Source organism: Pteropus vampyrus, unplaced genomic scaffold (assembly GCF_000151845.1).
Source record: "Pteropus vampyrus isolate Shadow unplaced genomic scaffold, Pvam_2.0 Scaffold10, whole genome shotgun sequence".
In the NCBI taxonomy this organism is placed as follows: Eukaryota; Metazoa; Chordata; class Mammalia; order Chiroptera; family Pteropodidae; genus Pteropus; species Pteropus vampyrus.
In genome coordinates this window covers 7,777,518-7,795,762 of record NW_011888791.1, presented here as the reverse complement: position 1 = coordinate 7,795,762, position 18,245 = coordinate 7,777,518, and the positions used below count along the sequence as shown (strand labels likewise).

The 18,245-nt window shown below is 37.6% G+C and overlaps 2 pseudogenes; one reads left to right on the top strand and one right to left on the bottom strand.

Annotated features, from left to right (window-relative positions):
- Nucleotides 1-5,218: 5,218 nt before the first annotated feature.
- On the top strand, nucleotides 5,219-5,334 carry LOC111731180 (annotated as a pseudogene).
- Nucleotides 5,335-14,881: 9,547 nt separating this feature from the next.
- On the bottom strand, nucleotides 14,882-15,000 carry LOC111731091 (annotated as a pseudogene).
- Between the last annotated feature and the right edge of the window lie 3,245 nt (nucleotides 15,001-18,245).

Sequence of the window (18,245 nt, the reverse complement as noted above, 5' to 3'; positions counted from 1 at the left end):
GGAGAGCATTTATACTCTCCCATAAAACATCTCTTCATTTTACAATAGAAATGCCCTGTTGATCTGCCCCAGCCACACCACCATGTTTCTGGTGCTGCTGGAACTCAACTGCAAATGCCTCTGAATGCCTCTCCTCCATTTAAATATAAAACCAGCTCAGGTAGACCTAACCAAGAAAGTTTCTTTTCCTTTGCTTTTCATTTATTTCCTCATCCTCCTCCCCTAAATTTTTAGCTGAGCTCCTTTTTCCTCCAGGGAGCTAACTCACTTAATGTCTGATAATCTATTTAATGTATTATCCTTCCCAGTGGGCTTGCATTTTTACCAGGTAAAAGGCCTATCCAGCCATATTTCAGGCTTCAGGTCCTCTGATAAGGTCACGATTTTTAAGCTTCAGTTTGTATAAGAATCATTAAGAACTTTTAAAAATGTAATTCCCTGGCCTCACTCCTACAGATTTTTAATCCATAAATCTAAGGAAGGGCCTAGAAGCCAGCATTTATAACAAAAAATCTCCACCCCCTGTGATGCTTATGGATGTGATCTGAAGACTGCTTTTAGAGGAAATATAAAGAAAGATATTTTGGGACTAAGGAAATCTCAGTTATCAGAAACCACCAACAGCAATAGTTTCCTTCCTCTTTCTTCAATCAGTATTACCACCTTCTACTTGCAATTATGGTTATTTCATTTCCTAACTCTTTGGAATTATCCTGTGCTCATTCTGCAAATCCAGACCCACAAGCATCTATTTTCTCAATAGGTATGCAAATTGCATCTTGGTTCAGATGGACTCCATGTTAAAGTCAGCTTCTTGCTCTCAAGCTATGAGAGTTATGTTAGTGACATAATTGATCCACATGAATGATTGCCAGCTTAAGGCTTTTTCCTATTCTGACCTTTCAGCATTTGCCTGCCCTCTCATATTTCCCGGCTAGATAAGTTGTCAATCTCTGATGACCATAGACCCCAATCTGCCAAGCCAGGTCTTTGACATGGACCCTCCTGAGGCCCTGCTTTTCCAGGGGTGGTTAACAGACCACTCACACCTTCTAAAATCTGGATACTTAGGGATGGAATCCAAAAACACATGTTGAATAAGTTCCCCAGTCATACTCCATATAAGAATCATTGGTATTTAGCAATTTCTCAAAATTGCCTAATGAGAAAAAGCATCTAGTTTCCTAGACCTAAACTCCAGTGATTCTGACTGGGGATGAGATGGGCTTTATTTTTGACAAGTGTTCCAGGTAATTCTAATAATCGGGCAAATTGGGACACCCTGGGCTAAAGTAATGATTTAAGACTTTAACACTAAGTTATCTTCTGAGTTAATTTTACATTAGGTCGAACATGAAAACTAGAAGCATTAAGCTGGCCAGTATTAGAGAAGTAATCCTCAGAAGATAACAAGTAGCTTAATGAGGAGTCTTGAACTTACATTGCATCTCTCACATGCAAATATTTTAAATGTTAATAAAGGAATTTTTAAACAGTACTTGAGTCTTTAAAAACTCATGTTGCAAGAGTGAGATTTATCAATTCCCCTTTAAAAGATAAATTATTTCAAGTCTTTAAAGCATGTTTTAAATTTAGCCTTGCAAAAAGCATTTAAATGGGAAAAATATTGAGTATATGTACTATATTATTCCTATGTTATATTTATTATATAAATAATATATTTATATTTTATTAATATACTATATAAATAATACATAATATAAGATTATTTAAACTATTCATCTCTGAAACACTATTCTAAATACACAACTGCTACTAAAGAGTTTTGTCTTTTCATTCAATAAAAGTTTATTGATTCCTGTTTACCAGGCACTGTTCCAGATGACAGTTAGGCTTATTCAACACAAATTCCTTGCCCTCGTGGAGCTTACACTTGTCATATTATCATGAAGACAATAAATGATGTAATGTTAGCTAGTGATAAATACTAGGAAGAAATCCAGAATAAGGGGATAGAGAGTGAAAAAAAGAAGGGAAGTACCACATTTGACAAAGAGGTCGGGAATGGTTCCTCTAAGAAGTAAAAGAAACAAGGGGACAAGACATACCTGGGGGAAAAGCATCCCAGCTAGAACAGCAAGAGCAAAGGCACTGGTGCAGTAAGGAAGCCAATATGACCAAATGCCTAGATTTACCATTCAGAGATCCTTCATTAAACCACACTGCCTCTAAGTCATCAGGGCTGTCCCAAGGGTCTTTATGCCATATACAGTGTCTAAATTTGAAGGTGACTGTTAAATCCAGAAGTCATCATGCTGCCCCCGTTGGAATAGAACTTGTGCCCCTCACATATACAACATTGATCCAGAATCTCAGCATATTGTAATAGAAACAGGTTTACTTTGGGGATCAGGAGACTTGAAGCTTATTTTTAAATAAATGTAAGTGCCTGGATCTCTGATATCATTCCAATAGATCTCTCCTAAATCTCCAAATATCTTTGGAATTTAATTTTAGTTGTACAAACCATTGAGTCCCTAAAATAAACAGTGAGAATGGGAAGAGAAGTTCAAATTTTGGATAATAAGATCAGTCATCTGATGTACTTCCTTTAATAAAATGTTTAAAAATAATAAAATTACAAAAGATTCTCACTTCTGAAATGGCATTCTATTACAGAATGGTTAAACTATTCAGGAGTATAGCTAGAAGTTGGAAATGGAAAACGCTGCCAGTATCCAGTTTTGCATATAATTCTGAAGGATTCCCCTCTTTCGTAGTCAATCTTAGAGAGATAAACTAGTGATTTATCGAGGAACTAGTAATGTTTACAGGCTTCATCTGAGACAGCAAAGAGTAATGAAAAAAGCACTTGGATTTGGCCAACATAAGAACTGAGTTCAAATCCTGACTGTCGTTTACCAGCTGTGCTACTGTGCATATGACATAATATTTCTGCCTCAACCATAAAGGTAAGATAACAGTTCTTGCCCATTTCTACCACAAAAAGTTATTCTGAAATGTTTTTAAAATGAGGGATAAATTACCTACGAAAATGCTAAATAAACTACAAACTGCTATGCAAATATAAAGTATTATTTTTCCAACTCTGCCTTATTCAATAGCATAAATAATTTTCCTTATGCCAAAAAAACTTTTTACTTTACAAAATAGTTTTACCCACCTTCTTTCCTTCTTATGTTCTGTTGTGCCAATCAAAGCTTTTTCACCAAAGTGTCTGCCAAGTTCAGAAATTTTGGGGTCCATCTGGCCTTTGACATACCCAGTGCTAATGCGAACTATTGGTACAGGGACTAGAAGGATTGGAATGCACAAGACTCTCACAATGGTCAAGTCCCTGAAACATTCTCCGTTCCTAGCCTGTGACCAGCCTTGGGCCCAGAGTGCTGCTGCTACATCTTCTTCTCACTCACTGTACTAGTTTCCTATTGCTGCTGTAACAAATTGCCACAAACTAAGTGGCTTAGAACAGCACAAATGTATTCTCTTACAGTCTGGAGATTAGAAGTCCTAAATGAATCTTACTGAGTGTGCTAAGTGGGCAAGGTGGCAGCAGGGCTGCGTTACTTGTGAGGGAAGAATCTGTTTCCTTATCTTTTCCAGCATCTAGTGGACATCTGCATTTCTTGGTTCATGGCGCCCGCATACATCTGCAAAGGAACATAGCATCTTCAAATCTCTCTCTTCAGGGGCCATTATTCTGTCCATCACACTTATTCTGTCTACTCTATTTTTTGAGTAGTTCAACTGCAAAGGATGAACCTGTCTGCCTAGATACCCACTATTTTGCTCCCAACCAAAAAAAAAAAAAAAAAATGGATACAGACGCCTTTCAATTTAAAGGTTTGTATTGCTAATCACTGTGGAAGAGTTAATAGAGGCAATAAAAGTACTAAATGAGGGACACTATAAAGGTCCAGGAAAACTTACAAGGTTAAAGACAAACCATAGTGGATAAGAGCTTCTACTTTAGCATCTATAGGACCTTAGTTAGAGACCCAGTTACCAACTTTGAATTACAATGTCTCAATTTTTTCTTGTTGGTGTTACCAAAGTCAGATTGTGGATCTGTTTCAGTTCAAATCAGCCTCCTCTGGAAGGGGAGAATTGGACAGTTTTAACTCCAGGATTAAAAAGACACAGCAAGAATGTGTGGCAAGAGACTATAATGTCCAGTTTGGAGCACATGCTCTGGAACCAGGCTGCCTGGCCAACTACTTAAATTCTCGGTGTATGTAAAGCACTTAGAACAGTACCAAGTACACAGGACAAGTTATGAAAGTAAATATTGGTTTTGCTATGATGATGGGGGTTTCCATATGGCCATGTAAGAAATGGTCTAAGAGAAAGCTAGACTTTGTTCTATTAACATATAAACATAGAATAGAGAAAATTACAATGTGAATGACAGTGAAAGCATTAGCTAAATGTGAGTGCTTACTATGTGCCAAGCACCTTGCTAGGCAATTTATATGCTGTCATTTAATTCTCACAATAACCCTATAAAATAGGTTCTATTATAGTTACCGTTTAACTGTGAGGTTTTTATAATCTTTTTTCTCATCTTCTTACCTCAGAGAGTGTTGTTTCTTACCTCCTTGGCTTTGCTCACAGATACTCCCCCACTAATCCTCACCACTCTATCCTACACATAACCTTTGCCTTACCTCTCTCCATGCCCACCCAAGCCGGATTACGAATACTTCCTCTTTTCTCCCATGAAATACTGTTCATATCATTATCATCACATATACAAAATTCTCTTTTATGTATATTCCTCCCCATTACGCTGTAACCTCTTCAGAGACAGGGCCACCTCTTCTTAACAGTTATAATCTAGCCTCTTACATAATAACTGGCACAAAATAAGTGTTTAAGAAAGGAAGAAAATACTAAAAGATTAGATGAAGGAAATCATCAGAGAAGCATATAAAACATACAAAGATATATCATATGGGGATATCCATATCACAAATTGGAACAAAATATCCAGCAATAAGGATAGGTTAAATACATTCTATCTCCTCCATAATTTCTCTTCCATGATTTCCAAGATATTTAAAGCGGAAGAGTACTATATTAAACAAGCAGGATACAAAGTTACATAAATAATATTATTGTAATTGTGTTTTAAAAATAACCATATGAGCATATGGTTCCATAGTGTAGCGGTTAGCACATCTGCTTTACACACAGAAGGCCCTGGGTTCAAGCCCCAGTGGAGCCATGGTCCATGGTCTATGGCCATGCCACCCTGAACAAGCTCGATGTCTGATCTCGAAAGTTAAGCAGGGTTGGGTCTGGTTAGTACTTGGATGGGAGACTACCTAGGAAGACCAGGTGCTATAGGCATAAATAATAATAATAATAAATAATAAATAAATAAGTAAAAATAAATTAAAAAATGAAAATAACCGTGAGAATAGAAAATATACTATAAGTAAAAATATCAACAGTAGTTGTATGTGGATGGTAAAGTGTGGGTAATTTTATTTTCTTCTAAAATTAATTTAGTTTTTGAATTTTCTAATGAAAATCAGATTATTTTTATAAATATTTTTGTGCAATACACATTCATTTGTTTAACTTTTAATTATGAAAAATTTCAAACACAAAGTAGAGAAAATAGAATAGTAAATCTCTATGACTTCGACAACCATCTTCAGCTATTATCAACATTCTGCCTGTCTTGTTTCTTTTCTCCTATCCCACCTCCATTTTGTGGGGTATGAAGAAATTTAAAGCCAATTTCAGATTATTATTTCACCATAAATATTTCAGAATAGATCTCTAACAGAGAAAAATATATATGTATATGTACATATATATATTCCCAATATCATTATAATGGTAGGACAATTTCTTAATTTTATCTAATACTAAGTTTATGTTCTGTTTTCCCCAATTATTACCTCCTAAAATCCCAAAACAAACTCATAACAATTAGTTTGTTCAAATCAGAATCTAGATAGAGTGGTAAGGTCCATACATCATATTTAATTGATATGTGACTCGAGTCTCTCCCTTTTTTTATTTTTTTTAACCTACCTCTCCCCTGGCAACTACTTTTCTACTCTATTTCTATATTTTGACTTCCTTTTTTTTTTTTTTTTAGATTCCACATATAAGTGATATCATGCAATATTTGTCTTTCTCTGTCTGGCTTATTTCATTTAGTATAATAGCCTCAGGGTTCATTCACATTGTCATAAATGAAAGGATGGCCTCCTTTAGCACATTGGGGGTGTGTGTATGTATTTGTATATATATGCATAGCACATCTCTCACGTTCATTTTTTTGAAAATTAGAAAATTCAGATGAGTAAAAATAAAAGATTTAAACACATAATCCCACAATAGGTAGATAGATACATAGATACATAAATTGATGTATATAATGTTTTATTTAATGGGCTAAACCTGATAGGGTACAATCAAGAAACATCTTTTTTTATTTTTTATTTTTTATTTTTTGCTGCCTACTTCAGATTGGATCTGTCAACTCTCTCTTCCCCTCCCCTTGACCAGTGGATTCCATTGCTTTGCAAGTCACTTTCAGCTGTAAGAACAATTTATCCTCTCCCCCATTTCAAAATTGATCCAAGGATTTGAGACCTACAGGGGCAGGAGTCAGAGGAAGGAAACCGTTTTGTTCTTTCACATTCCTTGCTTTACCTCCTCCCTTCTTCTTCTGGCTCAGACAGGAAGTTGGGTTCAACCAGCAAAAGGGATGAGAAGAAAAGTATTTTTCTTCAGCTGATGCCCAATATCAATTACTCTCTGCCACAACAGGCAATCAAATTCTAATTCTCTCTCATGGAGTGAAGAGCATTATTTTCATACCTCTTTAGAGACACCTGCGCACCTCCAGGAGCACCTCCACCTGTACCATCCCCTAACACCAACGATGTTCTCTAGGATACAAACACTCCCCTCAGTGTCTGCCTTTTGGTGGTTCACACACAGCTTCGTTCTACTGGAACCCCTCCCCAGAGCAAGCAGCCCTTTTGGGTGAGACATTTTATAAAGACCATTAACACCCTCCTCAATGTCTACTTGGCTCAAAGAACTCACAAATCTTTGTCCCCACATATTCTCATTGCTGCCTTATCTCAGGCAGCCTCCCAAAGTCAGAAATATCCAAATGAGAGTCAGTCACCAGTTTCAATATTCCTTATATTTTCCCCAAAGTCCAGGGCATGGGTATCCAATTCTCTCATAAAATCTCTCATATTCCACATCTATATATTTGTGCCATTCAGCAGACCTCTAGCAGAGCAGCAAAATGCAGGTTCCCCTTTTTACAAATGCTCCCTCCAATCTCATTGAGGGATCCTCTTATGGCTCCCTCCATTTGGCTTGTAAAGAAAACTCAAAGACCCATTTACTACAGGCTCCCTTCAAAGAATCCTCCTAATAATTACCTAGGCTTTACTTAAATAAGCTGATGATGATGATGATGATGGATACTGGGTCAGTCTAGCCCAATATCTTATAGCAAGTCCTCTGGCACATCATTTAGCACCTCTTTTGAAAATGTAGCTGGACTTATTGTCCATTGTCTTCAGCTTTCAGGATTTAGCCAGAATTTTATGGCAACAGAAAAGTATCATTTCACCAGTTATGTACATATACTTTGACAGAAATGGAATTTTATGTATACATTAATAAGCATTATGTCTCAAAATGTATTGCTGATCTATTATATCCTTGGTATATTAAGAGAAATAAAAAGATGAATATGATAAAAATCTCCATCCTTTAGAAAGCCTGCAATTCAGCAGAGAAGATAAGACATATAAATAAATAACTGTAATAAAAAGCATTACAAATACCATAAAAGTGACAAAAACAAAGCATTATAGGTGATACAGAAATGGAAGATTGCTTCCAGTGTGTAGTATATAGGAATATTTCTCAGGAGAAGTTAAATTTCAGCCAGATTCTGAAGTATTGGTAAGATCTCAACAGTGTGAAATGGAGGTGAGAGAATGCATATTCCAGAGACAAGAATTGCATGAGTAAAGGTGCAGAGACTAAAAAGCCTAACATTTCTTCAGGGAATACTGAGTAGTCCAATTTTCTGGGGACTACATTATTGTGGAGGAGAATTGTGAAAATGTCTTGGGGCTACATCATAAGGGGTAGCTAGAGAATTTGGACTGTTCATTTGACAGTAGGAAGGCACTGGAGAATTGCGAGTTAGAAAGAGACACCAAGCTGTGCAAGGGCTTGAGGCAAGCAGGAAAGGATCATGGAATCATATGTGATAATCTCTGCCTGAGCTAGAATTGTGGCAGGCGGAATGCAAAGAAATGCACACTGATTCAGGTGACAATCCATAACCTTTCAAGCATTCAGTCCATCAATCACTCTGATAACAGCAGTAAAGCCTTGCTGGAGAGACTTTGGCTTGACTGTTCGCTGGTAATGAAGGATCTGCACTGAGAATACGAATTCTCACTTTGTATCCCGCTCAAGGCCAGGGTAATGCATTTTCAAAGAGGCTGTCTGGTGTTAAGGGTCCAGGCTGAAGTCATGGAAATAAACAAAGTTAACTAACTCATAAGGGAATCAAATTCTCCAACGGAGACAAAGGGTCACAGGCACATGTCAGGAAGGTTAAATGCCAGGACAGAGGAAAGGGATGGCAAGTTGACTAACAACTTCTTCAACCTGCCCCTGTGATGGCATTTCCTATAACAGGAAAACATTTAAGTGCAGATGGTAAGTAATGATCTGTGCTAATTGAGAAATAATAAATGTTACTTATGTATTGTGAATATTTAGACTTGTGGTACTAATTTGAAGTGCTATATAGCACTCAATTTCTGTACCAGCTGCCCTAATAATGTGTCAGTCGTGACTAAGAATCCTTCATGTTATAGGCTGTCTTTATTGTTGTAATCATTAAAATGTCAAGTTTAATGGACACTATGATTTTGCAGCACCCTCAACCTGATCCAGCACCCTGTAACCACTTTGATCTTTTGCAAATTTTACTTTGATGCCAGATATAATTAGTGATCAAATGTTTCAAGATTGGGTCAAAGGGGAAATAATGATAGGAGAAGAAGCTATCATTGGCAAATGAAGGTCATCTTTATAGGCACAGGAACACCAGTTGTGCATGTATAGCAGAAAAACCTATGAGCTTCTTTGATGGTACTATACTGCCATCTGGAGGGATAGCAAATTCCCATAACATGAGCATGGTTAAAACTGTTAAAACTGAAAAATCTAATACAAATGCAAGTGCAATTAAGGTAAAACAGAAAATGTGTGAAAATCTAGAATAATCTTTCCAAAGAACTCCTGCCTCAACAGGAAATAGAAATGGCTCTGAATCAAAAATAAAGGTAAGGACAGTTTGCAAGGTATACATTTTCCCAGAAATTTGAAATATAAGGGGGAGTAAATTAACAACGGAACTTGAAGCAGTGTGAAGGTCAATATATAAACAAGTAAAAAGAAATTGGAGAAGGAAGGCAAGCACTATTAATGACTTGAATAGCAAAAGATAGTCCAAAAGATCAAGTGAGGAGGGAGAGAGAATGGGGACATGTTGGTTAAAGGATACAAACTTTCAATTATAAGAGGAATGAGTTCTGAGACCTAACATACTGTATGGTGACTATAGTTAATAACATAGTATTGTATACTTATAATTTCCTGAGAAAGTAGATCTTAAGTGTTTTTACCACACACACAAAAAAAGTAGTAAATATGTAAAGTAATAGACATGTTAATTAGCTTGATCATGGTAATCGTTTCACCATACATATATATATAAACATCACATTATATTCCTGAAATACATACAATTTTTGTCAATCATACCTCAATAAAGCTAGAAAATAATATATGATCTGTTAGGCTAGATCAGTTCACTTCCTCAGGCAAAAATTAGGGCACCCTTCACAACTTCTCTTGTCATTTTAAATAATATCATTGTTACTCTCCTATAGCAGATGCCTCTGAATCCTAGTCACATTCCCTCAGCCTACCCCTAATCTCAGCAGCAACTTTGGAGGACAGTTCTGGGTGAGCTTAGACTTACCCAGGAGTGACTGGACTAATAGAATGATGGAACATCCTATTAAAGGTCAGCTGAGGCACCAGTTCAGAATTGATTCTCTGCAAGACAGGGGTACTGTCCTCCAGGGCTCATTACATGCAAGTCAACCAATGACTGATATAGAGCTCTAAGACCCAATAGCTGAATACATGAGTACAGAACTGAGAGGTGAATGTTATATTGGCCCATCTCTCCTTCACTCTTAGTGACTGTGCACAGAATGCTTGCTTTCCTTCTCAACACCTTGGGTTCTCTGACTAGATATCTTGGTTCTCAGGGGGTTTTATTTCCACCAGGGGGCATGGCAAAGACTGCATTGAATCTGAAACTCCAAACAGTGACTTGATCACTTTGGGATTCTTATGCCAGTGGCTCAGCAGACAACAAAAAATATTACTATTTTGCAAAAGCAGTGAGCTCTGATTATCACCAGAAACCAAGATTGCTGCTACATAATTGGGGCATGGAGAGGTATATTGGTACACAAGATAGCAACTTGTGTCTTCTGGTACTTTCATGTCTAACTATAACAGCAAACGGGCGATGGTAGCAACCAATACCTAATAAAAGCAAGACAATCAAGAGTTCAGACCCCTCAAGGATGAGAGTCTGTCTGGATTACCCAGCCAGACACACAGACTACACTCAACAAAGTGTTAAGAGAAATCTAGAATGGGTGGTAGAGGAGAGGAAAAAATATCAGTCGGGGCCTTGTGACCCACTGTAACAGCCGGGACTAAACCATGTTCTTTTAACCAATTATATCAAGTCTTACACAGATATTGAGGCAAGCCATCTCCTTAAAGACTCAGTGAAAAGTGGATTTAACATGGGGTACATGTGAATATAAGATATATGAGGGGTGGAAAACAGTAAATGCCTCCAGTGTGTCTACATCTCATCCTCAAGGCCCACCTCTAATTTCCACCACAACTGTGGTGGGTAGACAGCTTTGCGTGACCTCAGAGTCTCCTCTAGCCTCACTGCTTGCCAGTTCAAGCAAACACCACATTTCTTCCTCTTGCTTCCAAGAATGACCTCCTGAATAAACTACCTGCATCCAAGTCCCAGTCTCTGGCTCTACTTTCTGAGGAAAGCAGATTGTAATAAGCATTTCTCTTCTTCCATCCGCACTGCCTTTGTGCTACCATTGCTGCTGCTGCTGCTGCTGCTGCTGCTGCTACTGCTTTTACTTCATCTACCCCGATCCTGTTGCCATCAGTGTCCTTCACTCCATCTCTCACTTCCCATCTCCCCTACTCCAAAAGCAAACCTCAGAAGACTAGCAGTTCTTCTGTCCTTTGAAGGCCTGTGTATAGGCTACCAGACCTCCACAAACGAATCACTTACTTGGGGTTCTTTTTAAATAAAGACTTTATATGAAGGCTCTCCAGTCTGCCAACATTTTCAAATACAGAATATTTACCAGAGGACTGTCAGGATCTTAAAAACTGTTATTTCTTTTTCCCATCCCAAAGGATTCATTAATCGAGGAATAATCAGGAGATATAGAGTATTACTATCAAACCTGGCCTGCTGTGCTGATGATTGATGATTTTTCTGTCATCGGTGAACAGGTGAGGAGGTTTATAGTCCCAATGCTCCCCATCTCATCTCTATACCTTCTGCTCCCCAAATGATTCTGTATACTCCCAGGGTAAAGGTGGAGAAAGATAAGAAAAATATACTCTATTCCTTTCCCTAAATGCCCGGTAAATGTGTTTCAGCCCAGACCTATTTATGCATCTTATAATGGAGCTGGGACTGATGCTAGGCTCTGGGGAAAGTCTCTTACCCTGTAACCAACTGGTTGTGTTTCACCAGACAGACACTGTATAAAGTTCCCAGGGGAAAGACTAAATATTTAGTGCAATATACAAGCCCATCAGTAGTCGTTCATGAAAGAATAGTAGTTAGGTGGTAAGAGAGGGAGGCAGAGAGGGTAGGGGAGAGAAAAGAGAACAACAAAAAAAAAACAGCCATTATGTGGTGTGCTGAAGTCCTCACTGTTACAAGCCCCTAAAGAGATTCTTCTCACCCTGAGAAAGTACTTCTCTCCCCTAGCAAGACCAGCTCCCTTTTCACTCCGGCTTTTGTCTCAGTCAAACCTATTCTGACCCCAAAATGAACTCTTTTTCTTGCCAAACCCAGCCAGGGCTCCATGCCAGAAATACCATCTGCTGCAGCTGGGCTGCCACAATTTAAGCCAGCTGCTACATATCACACAAAAGCCAATCTTCCTACACAGCACTTTTGACTCTAAATTCCAGGCTCTCTGTTTATACTCACTCATCCCTACAGTGAACAGCAATATTTAGGAATGCAAGGTGAAGTTGGGATGACATTAGGCTGGTATTAAGCTCAGATCCTGCCCTATCACTCACCTCTCTTGCCTACACATTTTCCAACCAGGAGAGCTATAGTTAAGAAAAAGTAACAAATAAGGAAATAACCACTTTAACAGCCAAGCCAGTACCCAATAACTCTCAGTGCTGAGGTCTGACAGAAAAGGGATTGAAGAATGTGGCTTAGTCCTGAAGGCTTAAATGGGGCTTCCTGTCTGCTTCGCCCAAATGGAAAATAGCAAGGCCTAAAGAGAAAACAGACTCAGCCATTATGTAACCACCCAATTGCAGACATGAAAGGGGAGAAAAATAAAGGCAGACACTTTTGTCTAGACAGCTCAACATGACAATTCAAGATGCAAAAGAAGAAGAAGATGCCTATTCTAAAAAGATAGGACCTGCTTGGGTGTGCTTATTACATGAGGGTAGGAAGAATAAAATAGGACACCACTTATAGGTACTGACATTTAAAGCACAGTACCCTGACTATTAGTAATGCAGGGCCCAATGAATGTCCTTGTGCCATAGCCAACCAAATTATCAACTTTTCCTCCCTTGGAGAGGGAACACTAAGAAAGAGATAAACAGAATGCAGAAAATAGATTTGCACAAACACATACCTGCCACCGACAAAGACATACACATACTAGGTATCTAATTAAGCTTGGATATAAACAAAACTTAATTTCTACCAGAGCATTAGGACACCATCACAGCTAAACAGATAATTTCATAAGACACAAAACCAGTTTTATTGGCTGAATCGGAGCTAGAATTAGAGTGAGCCAAGTGTGATGCCTAGGGCCTCCTTAAATTTTGTGCCTAAGCTTTACACTTGCCTCATCCTAGTCCTGGCCCTGGACCGAATTAACATGTAGAGTGGAAAGCAATGTGATTCAGAATTGAGTGAATACAAAGAATACACAGAAATCTAGACCTAACTAACAAAGGAGACTCAGAGGAAAATGCAACAATTCAGTAGTCATTACTGGGTAAGCAGAACCCAGGTCTAAGGGAACAAGTATGCTTTGCCATGTCCCAATAATTCATGAAATATGTCTAGAGAATATTACATTTTTTAATTTTAAGTCTTTCATTGTATTTGTTATCTATCATTGCATAAAAATTACCCCAAACTTGCAGCTTAAAACAACATTTATGATCTCCCAGTTTTAATGGGTCAAGAATCTGAGCACTCCTTAGCTGGTCCTCAGGCTCAGGGTCTCTCAAAGGCTGCAATCAAGATGTCAGCTGGGGCTGAGTCATCTCAAGGCTTTACTGGGGAAGGATGCGCTTCCAAGCTCACTCGGATGGTTATTGGCAAGGTTCATTTCCTTGCTGGATATTGGTCAGAGGCTGTATTCAGTTCTCTGCTACTTGGGCCTCTCCAATATGCAGCTTGTTTCATTAAATTAAGCAAACCAAAAAAGGCAAGAAAATGACAACAAGATGGAAGTCACAGTTTTTTAAAACCCTATCTTGGAAGTGATATCCCACCACTTTTGCATATTCTATTCATTAGAAGCCAAGTCACTGGGTACAGCTTACTTACAGGGGAAAGGGGATTACACAAGGATATGAACACCAAGAGGCGGAGATCATTGGAAGCCTTTTTAGGGAGCTGTCTACTGCACCCATAAAAATAGGGGTTAAGAAAAGATGTATTTTTTTCAAATTGTAACAGGTATATCCTATACTTACCTTGTAAAATAACTCAAACAGAAATTTCCCTGCTTGAAATTTGGTGGCCCTAATAGCTGTTCATCATTTGATTAAATGCTCAATGCTAAAAAATTAAATGCTAAAGAATTAAAGATTAAATGATTAATGTCCCATGATAAATCACTGTACCACCAGAGGTCTTTATATCACACTCAGATAGCTGGGCCTGAGTAGAGTATATCTGTGTTTTTATCTCCCCACTATACCTTTTTCCACTGATGACTACATGGTTGCGATGAAATGTAATCACAGGGCCCTTTCTGACCCCTGGCTAATCACATGACCATCGTCCTTTTCACAGTGATTAGTCAAAGGAGCAGGTACAAAAGTCAAGCAGAGCCAGTTCATCCATGCCATTTGGTAGAAGGATACTGGGAGCAGAAGGTCTCTTACTTTTAAATTATGAACAATAAAAATAAAAGCTTACAGCCACCTTTCCCATCACATGAAAGGGCCTGTTGATAAAGCTGAGAGAGAAAGCTAACGATATCGTTTAAGCCCCTATAAAGCATCAAGGAACACACTTACCAGTTCCACTCTGAATTTCCCAGTTATGAGCCAATAAACCCCATTTTGTTCAAGCTTGTTGGGTTTCTGACATCTGCTTATAACCACAAGTGTCCCAACTAATACAGGCTTGTTTCCAGCTAACTATTTTTACTAATTAATATATATATTCCATCTCTGTATGATTCTCAAACCAGAAAACACAGCAGTTACCCAAAAAGCTTTATTTATTTATTTATTTATTTAACACCTACAACACCTGATATTCCTAAGTGGTCTCCCATCCAAGTACTAACCAGAGCCGACCCTGCTTAGCTTCCGAGATCAGACGAGATCAGGCACATTCAGGGTGGCATGGCTGTAGATCCAAATAGCTTTTTTTAAATATAGATTTTTAGGCCTTATCAAACCTACTGTTTTGGAATCTTTATGGTGGACTCCTTATACCTATATATATTTTTTTAATTCCACAAAATGATTTGGAAGCCTAACCAGTACAAACAACCACTAATCTATCCACAAAAGGACAAACACCAAATTATAAAATGGCTTTTTCCTAGTTGAATTGCAGACAGGGACTTTCAGTCTAGAATCCTGCAAAGGAAACAGATAGGTTTCCCTATACTGACCACCATTAAACCATGTTTCTCTCAGAAAAATCAGTGAAATATTTTTTAAAATACTTTTATAACATTCATTGATTTTTCTTACTTCTACTGATAGAAATCACTAGTGAGAAGAGTATTACAATCACGGATGTAAAAAGAATATATATACGTGTGTGTGTGTGTGTGTGTGTGTGTGTGTGTGTGTGTGTGTGTGTATTGGTTTAATGCTCCTTTAGTTCTTTATCATAAAACTAGCATAAATACCAGAATGGGCAGTAATGGCTTTCTAATGTGAATTTCTGTATGAAATGGTACAAAAAGAGCCAAGCCATGTTCCTAAGTCTTTTTACAGCTGTACCTGAACAAATTAGTAAACTAATCTTATGTTTTCATATTTTAGCAAATGCAAAGAAAAAGTATCTTTTTAGAACAATGACATCAAGGCTTGGTTTAAAGTTCATGATATAGAAACCTCTGTCCAGATTTGTCCAAGGAAAACTTGGACAGTCCTGTGAGGCAGACTGATGGGATTGGCAGGGCACTTTTAAGCCATTTGCAATGTCACAATTATTCCCTTAAATCTGAATATACTCACTTGAAAATTGCCACTATGAAAGCATGGTAAGCAAAGTTTAAGTCAATATATTTCCACAGAATAATTTACATTATGCCAAGGGAAGAGAACAAAATTAAGAGATGTTCTATAGTCATTCTATCCTTAACAATTATGGGAATCTTTATATGTTTGCTGTTTTTTATTATCCTTAACAATTATGGGAATCTTTATATGTTTGCTGTTTTTTATTATCATCTGCGAGGAAGTCTCCTCTCAGGGCTCCTAATGAGAAGGAAAACTAGTGATCTAATGTCATCACTGGCGATCACTTTCAGTATAAAATTAGGAGACAGATCACCATGGAGAGATCAAGCAGTAACAAGATAATTTCCAGAGCCTGACCATGACCATATCTCTTTTAGTCCACCTCTTCTATAACTGAAGATGAATGAGAAGGTATTTTTAATTCACTTATACTCCTGAAAAATTAAGTAGAGGGATCTCATAAGCAGGGGAGGGTAGAAGGGATACGAAACCAATAGAGATAATATCTGACTTGTAATGTTATCTTTTTTTCCAGCTTTATCAAGGTATTATTGACTAAGTTGGTCAAAGTGAGAGGCAGAGCATGAGAGAGAAGGGAGCTGCCCAGAGAAAAAGATCCAGAAATCTGCATTGGGCCCCTTGAGTCTTTTTCCAAATAATAAGTTGTGCACTCAGAGAGAGAGAATCTATAAAGCTGCACACACATTAAAAAAAAAAAAAACCTACTATTTAAAAAAAATAATAATTACCAGGCAGCTGTGAGCCAAACACCTACTGGAGTTCACCCAAGTCTGGGAGCCATTCCAGTTCTGAAAATCTTGCAGCATTCAGTAGAGACCTCAGAAAGACTACATGTGAGGAATAGGGCCAGCCTAGTCCTAAAACATGTAGACAAGTTTATTCTAAAATTTATACAGAAAAGGACAGGACCTAACATAGGTAGAAACAAACTTTTTAAGGAATAAAGTGAGAGGAATCACTCTACCAATGTTAAGGCTTACTGGGTTGAGTCCCCAAGACCACCCCAGATTCAGTGACTTCCCAGGAGGACTCATAGCATTTAGTCATATTCATGGCTATGATTTATTACTGCATAAGGACATAGAGTAAAGTCAACAAAGGAAAAAGTTACATAGGGAAAATTTTGGAGGAAACCAAGCACAAGTTTCCAAAAGGCTTCTCCCACTTGAGTCACAGGAGTTGCTTAATTCATCCCATAATGAGTTATTGCAACACATGTTTTGAAATGTTGTCTACCAGAGAATCTCATTAGAGACTCAGTGCCCAAGGTTTTTATCAGAGACTGGTCATATAGGCACACACTGCCTAGCATGTATCATTTGCACAGTTTAGGCATAGTGAGCACAGTTAGGGGGGGTGGAAGTCCTCCTGAAATTCTAGTTCTAAGGTGCTAGCCAAGGGTCATCCTTGAAAGCTGACCTTTCTAAGGATAGAAGTGACAGGTCTGCTATATTAACTCTTTTTTGCATACCATACAGTTTCATCACTATATAGCTACACTAATTAAGATAGTATAGTATTGGCAGAGGAATAGACATATAAATCAATAGAACAGAATAGAGAACCCAGAAACAGAGCCAAAAAAATATGTCTAACTGATTTTTGACAAAGGTACAAAAGCAATTCAGTGGGGAAGAATAGCCTTTTTCAACAAATGGTGCCAGAACAATTGGACGTATATACAAAAAAGATGAACCTTGACTTAAACCTCACGCCTAATACAGAAATTAACTTCAAATAAATCTTAAACTTAAATGTTGAACATAAAATTATAAAAATTTTAGAAAATAAAAGGAAAAGAATCTTTAGGATATAAGGCTAAGTAAAGAATTTTTATATTTGATACCAAAATCATAATTCATAACATAAAAATTGATAAACTGGGTCACACATCAAAATTAAAAATATTTGCTCTGTGAAAGACCCTGTTAAGAACATGAAAAGACAAGCTAAAGACTGGGAGAAAATATTTTCAGACCACTAATCCAATAATTTCTTTTATCTAGAACTCTCAAAAAGAGTAAAAAAAAAAAAAAAAGTCCAATTAAAAAATGAGGAACAGACATAAATAGACAATTGACTGAAGAGGATATACAGATGGAAAATAAGAACATGAAAAGCTGATCAATATCACTAGCCATTACGGAAATACAAATGAAAACCGCAATGAAATAGTACTACTATATATCCATCAGAATGACTAAAATAAAAAAAAATAGTGAAAACACTAAATACTGGTGAGAACATGGGAAAACTCCTCATACATTGCTTGTGTGATTGTAAAATGGTATGGCCACTTTGGAAAGAGTAGGACGATGTCTTACAAAACTATACGTGCAGTAATCATATAACCCAGCAGTTGTACTCTCAGGCATTTAACC